This window comes from Pinus tabuliformis, chromosome 2_2 (assembly GCF_031772625.1).
Source record: "Pinus tabuliformis cultivar Carrire ecotype Pingquan chromosome 2_2, CPIR1, whole genome shotgun sequence".
NCBI lineage: Eukaryota > Viridiplantae > Streptophyta > Pinopsida > Pinales > Pinaceae > Pinus > Pinus tabuliformis.
Genome location: NC_142300.1, coordinates 419,268,097 through 419,274,125, shown reverse-complemented (window position 1 = coordinate 419,274,125; position 6,029 = coordinate 419,268,097). Strand labels below are relative to the sequence as shown.

General features: G+C 35.5%; 1 pseudogene; it reads right to left on the bottom strand.

Annotated features, from left to right (window-relative positions):
• Positions 1-4,323: 4,323 nt before the first annotated feature.
• Positions 4,324-5,962, bottom strand: LOC149193046 (pathogenesis-related thaumatin-like protein 3.3; annotated as a pseudogene).
• Between the last annotated feature and the right edge of the window lie 67 nt (positions 5,963-6,029).

Genomic DNA, 6,029 nt, shown 5'->3' with positions numbered 1-6,029 from the left:
TTAGAAATCAATACAAGATCATCAACATATAAAAGAAAATTTATCACAAACTCCCCAACTGAACACCATCTCCACCTTGCAGATTTAACAACTCTTATAGTTTATTAAATATAAACCAAAAAGAATAGGGGATAAAGAGCAACCTTACTTGACTCCAATGTCACTTCTAAAGCTTTTTGAAATACCCGTTGAGGTTCTAATTTTGACTTTCACCTCTTCATAAAGTCTATGAACACGACTCTATAATGCAAAGGAATTTCAAGTTCTTCCATTCTACGCCACAACTTATCTCTGGGGACTGTGTCATATGCCTTTTTGAAGTCAATAAAGGAGCAAAATAATTCTTCTTTTCCCTCCCAAAACTTTTCAATAATGTGTCTCAATGTGATACCATGGTCCACTGTAGGATGCTTCGGCCTAAAACCTGCTTATCCTTTTGCCCTCTTTTCTTTTACTTCTGCCAACTCACTGATTCTATATTCTACCATGTTGCCGAAAAGCTTTGCAAACAAAGGATTGACATAATGGTTCTATAATTGGAAGGATTATTAATGTCTACACTTTAAAAAAAGGGGTATTGTTAGGCTAGTTGTCCAATCTCTTGGAATCCTTGCTGAATGATGTTGTTGAATATTTCCATGATGTGCGATGCAAGATTGTTCGTTCCCCATTTTATATACTCTGCTTGAAGTTCAAACAAGTCCTTTTTCTTTCCTCTTTTCAACTTCTTAATTCCAATCTCCACCTCCTGTAACATGAAGAGCTTTGTAGTTGTGTTGATCCTGGGGGAAGACTCAATCTGATTTTTTTCATAGAGTTTTCTTGCATATTCAAACCATTGATTGACTATAATATTATTTTCGATTTTCTTCTTCCTTGGTTGAAGTTCCTGCCAGAAAATCTTGGGTTATTCTTGCCTAGATATATTAACTCTTCTCGCCTTGTTTGCATGAACTCATATTTTTTCCTTTTTAGTATCTGCTTATATAACTTTACATTCATCTTCTCCTTGCCTGTCTTTTTCAAGGTTCTCCTTTCCATTTTGCATTCCTCATCAAACCAAGCATTTACAGGAAAACAATTTGATTCTGATTTCCTATTTTTTGCTCTTTTTCACTTCTCAAGTGCACTTTGAATTATATTTGTTAACTCATGACTATTGAAGCTTTGGAAACCAATTTTCTCCTTCTGAATTAATCTCTCTAGCATTGTCTTGAAGATAGTACAATTTTCTTGTGTTAGAAGAATTTTGCCCCTTGATAGTGATTGCTGAGAGCATTGGGTTTTCCTCCTATGTTGCCTTTATTCTAACCATGATAACTCTATATAAATTGGGTTATGGTATGATTTTAAGTCCCGAATACGTTGTCCAATCTTAACTTTGTCTATATTTTCTATCAAGATTTGTGAACAAATCACATAGTCAACGACACTTGCCCCATTGTATGTGTTGCAAGTGAAGTTCATATACCTTTTCCATCTATCTAGACCATTGCAAATAATTAAGTTGAAAGCACCACACAGTGTAAGAAACTCCTCTCCAAAATGATTGCTAACTTTGTCTTCTTCTAAACATCTCACCCATTAGGGATGCTCCTCTTCAATGAGCCATATAGGATTGTGATCTTCTTTGCAACAAAGAATATTAGCTTGTTGATTTGCTGTTCTAGCATTGAAATCTTCCACTAAAAGAACTTCTCCCTGCTGAGAGTAAGCGACAATATGTTTATTTAAAGCTACATACAGATCCCTGCTGTCTAGCCCCTTATTTTTGTAAGTTTTTGAGACTTGAGGGGCAAAATAACATGTTGCAATTCTTATGTGATTCTCATGCTCTGATATTTTTGAACCGTAAATATTGTTTATGTGCATCTTCTTTCATTAATTGAATGTGATGACCTGCTTTTTCTTTCTTCACTAAAACTAGTATTCCCCCATACCCTTTGCCATTTTCTACTACCTTGTTCCAAATTGCTAATTTCAGATAACTGTCAAACATAGGAGTTTTGCAACCATCATGTTCATGAGTTTCTGTCAGACAAATTATGTCTCTACCTTTCGCAATAGGCCCTAACCCAGGTCCCCTCCTCCAAGGGTAACCTCTACAATTCCAACAAACTAAACTTAGGTAGACCTGGATAGGATTTGACTACCACGCAGTTTGGCACACAAGACTCAATTTGAGCCTTCACCCCCTTTTCATCCATGTTGATCTTGTTGTTTTCCTCCTATTATCGAATTCTCTATTTTTTCTTTACTGCTAGCTTGCTGCTCTGTTTTTCCCTGAGGCCCAAACAATGCAATAAATGCTTTACCATTTTACAACCATGCCCTTTTCCCTTCATTTCTTGCTGCTCTAATTTTCTCCACTTCTTCCCTTCTCTCCTCTTGTTGTTTGTTGGTTAAATCTTCATCTAGGAAGAAGTGTGAGCATTTCAAGAGTTTCTTTTTGCTTAAGAGATGGTGTTTGTTTCGCACGCTTGCCATGGTGGCTTTTATGGGTCGAGGCATCTCTTCACATATCTTCCCCATCCTCCTTGGAAAATTTTCCCTTTCCAATGTAGTTTCTCTTTCATAAAATCCCTTTTCAAATTGAGACTTCTTTCATTCTTCTCATAATCTCTTATTCCTCTGATAATAAAGTTTGTTTCCCTATTCTGTCTTTCTTTGTGTTCTTTTTCTTTTGCTTTACGAGCACTTACATCTTCTTCCTCCGTCTATATGTAACCATTAGCATCCTCATCTCTAGCTTCGATTTATTTTGGACTATATTTCCTATTGTTGTTTTTTACTTCTCTTTCGAAATATCTGTTTGCTAAGATACTTGTGTATCTACCCGAGTTGCTTTAGAAATTATCACATCCTTGTTTGTTTGCTATTGATTCTTTCATGGTTTGCCATGCTATCTTCATGCTTTGCCATTCTTGTTTTGCTGTCTCTAGAGCCTCTTGTAACATTGTTAACAGTTCTTTTAAAATTCTATTACCTTCTATTAACATCGATTTGCAAATGTGATCTCTGAAATTTTGCGGTCCCTTTCCCGTTCTTTGGCTTCCAAAATCTCTAGCCTTGTCTTGGCCTTCATTAGTTCTTGGGACATAGAGATCCGACGACCAAGTAAGAAGTCTAGATGTGGAACTGTAAATGGTTGACTCTACTTTATTTTTGCTACTCCTATTTATTTTCTTTCTCTCAGACTGTTTTCTTATTTTTTGATACCATTTAAGGCGAGCAAGTCTACGCCTTAAAATGCCCTAATATTGCTTTGCATTTACCTAAATCCACTTTCGTGTTTTGTCTCTTGAAGCAATTTTGACTTGACACAGATGATTTGTTTTGTTTTCTTATTCTTTGTTACCATTAAGGCAAGCAAGTCTACTCCTTAAAATGCCATGATATTGCTTTGCATTTACCTAAATCCACTTCGTGTTTTGTCTCGAAGTAATTTTGGCTTGACCCAAATGATTTGTTTCCACAAAACCTGAGATTTCCTTGCCATTTTTAACATTGACTATTAATTTGCTTTCCATTTTAAGATGAGACCACACACTAAATAAATAAATATCCTTAAGCCCAAAAAAACTTTTTCACTTTATTGGTTTCAAATGAGAGATGTGTAACAAAAGTTGAGACTTGTCTAAAAGCAAGCCACGAGGACGAGGACTTTAATGGAAAAATCTAAAAAAACCACGAGAGTGGTGCCCTTGAAATTCTTTAATGGACAAATCTAAAAAAACACGAGATTGCGGCTCTTGAAAATTGGAACCCATGAGCCAAAAAAACAAAAAATACAATACAATTCAACATAAAAAATCGAAAATCAAGCTCCAAAATCTTTTAATATTTCTTTTAATTAAATATTAGTAAAATAATTTTTTAAAAGGAGAAACCATATCCTATAAATATATTAAAATTTTTGAACCACATCAAATTTGCAAATTTTATTATCATTAAATCTAATATTAATATTAATATTAATATATTATAATATTAATATTATTAAATTTATTATCATTAAATAAATTTAATATTAATATTAATAATAATATTATTATTAAATCTGATATTAATATTAATATTACTAAATTTAATAATTTACAATGTGATTATCATTAAATTTAATATTAATATTAATATTAATAATATTATTAAATCTGATATTAGTATTAATATATTATAATATTAATAATATTAAATTAATAATTTGAAGAAAAATTTACATTTATAAAGATTGATCTGAAATTAGATATATCGATGCTGATACCTTGTCAAACTATACCATATTTTAATTTTTTTTGGCAAAGTACAATTTTATATAAAAATTAAAACCGTGATACACATTTCAAAACATACATTTCCAACGTAATTATATCAAACACAACAGTTTTAAACATCATTTTATTTCTGATATTTTTATTTCCCGGCCTATACACCAACGGCTTTTCTACTGTTTCGGCAAGGTAGGGTTTTGAGGAGCTCAGGCAGTAGAGTAAAGCTGAGCTTCATGGGAGGTGCCAGTGCCGCAGAAGACGACTTTATAGTTAGTGCCTCCCGGGCAAGTGAAGGTGCTGGTCGTGTCGTCTTTTGCATAGCTGTACGCCTGAGGGCATTCCTTCTTGAAGAAACGCGAGTAATCAGAGGGAGGGCACTTTTCAAAAATGATCCAGTACAGCAATACTGTGGCGTATTGAAAGCAACGCAGGCGCTCTTGCATCCGTCGGTCAACCTCAATTCTGTGGGGCACTTGGAATTTATGTCGCTGCTGCTGCAGATACTTTTTGTCACCACTGACCGTTCGACGGTATGATCGACAGTGGCATGTTTGATCCATCGACGAGCGAGACGTCATAGAAGTCCAGGTCCTGGAATTGATTCACGGCGATTTCCGCCAGAGTCGCGGGGACACTTCCCGATCCTTGACAGTTTAGCAGACCCCCTCCGCAGTCCCCATTTTTGCAACTGCCTTGCCACTGCCGTCGAAGGAACAGCCCGTGCGTCCCCAGAACCTGCCCGTTGTTCCCGCGCTGGAATTGAACCGTCCACGACTGCCCTCGCTCCAGCTGTTTCCCCTCCAACGTTGGGAATCCCGGCTGCCCAAACAGTGAACGGCACTCGTTTTGGATCTCGAATGTCGCACATCTTACACCTGTAACGATCACAAATACAGCAATATTCTTCCATTAAGAGTGTTGGGTTACATCTTATGTCTAACTAAGGGATTTGGTTTCCATAAGTCTAAAAAAGTTGCTCTAGCGCATATTTTAAAGACTAAACTCAAATTAAAATTTTATAACCAAATTCAAATGAAATACAGAAATTTGGTCCTCCACAAATCCAACATCTCTAACTATATAACTGAAAATGGAGAGATTTGGTCTCCACAAATCTAACATCTTTAACTATATATATAAATTAGATACTCGATTAAACTTAAATTAACATTTTATAACCAAACTCAAAATGAAATACAGAGGTTTGATCCCCACAAATCCAACATTTCTACTTATAAAATTGTAGTCCGATAGACCAATTTGGTCTCAGTGGACGTTAACTACCATCATCATCATATAACCCAATTCAAATGAAATACAAAATATTTGATACCCACAAATCCAACATCTCTAACTACATATACCTAAAAACAGCTCTAACACACATTATATGACCAACACAAATCAAATGTTCATTAGATCTTGAACCAGCAGAAATTAAATCAGTTATGCACGCATTTTATTTATTGTTATTACCTTGCACGCAGATGTATAAACGCTGCATGAATAAAAGCAAAACTCCCAATGCTCTCGCCCATTGCTACCTGCTGTGATTCGAACTTTCACTCACGAAGAGACTGTACGAGGCAACAAGTAATTGTGAATATTCTCAAGTCTGAGACCCCCATGAGAAGTAGTACATTGGGACTATATAGGCTCGATTTAGGCGGTGCAGCCGCCCATGCGGACATATTCTGCAAGCCAATGGTCAGCTTTTTGACTAGAGAGGGATGTCTTAAACGGTGGCGATTTTTTTTT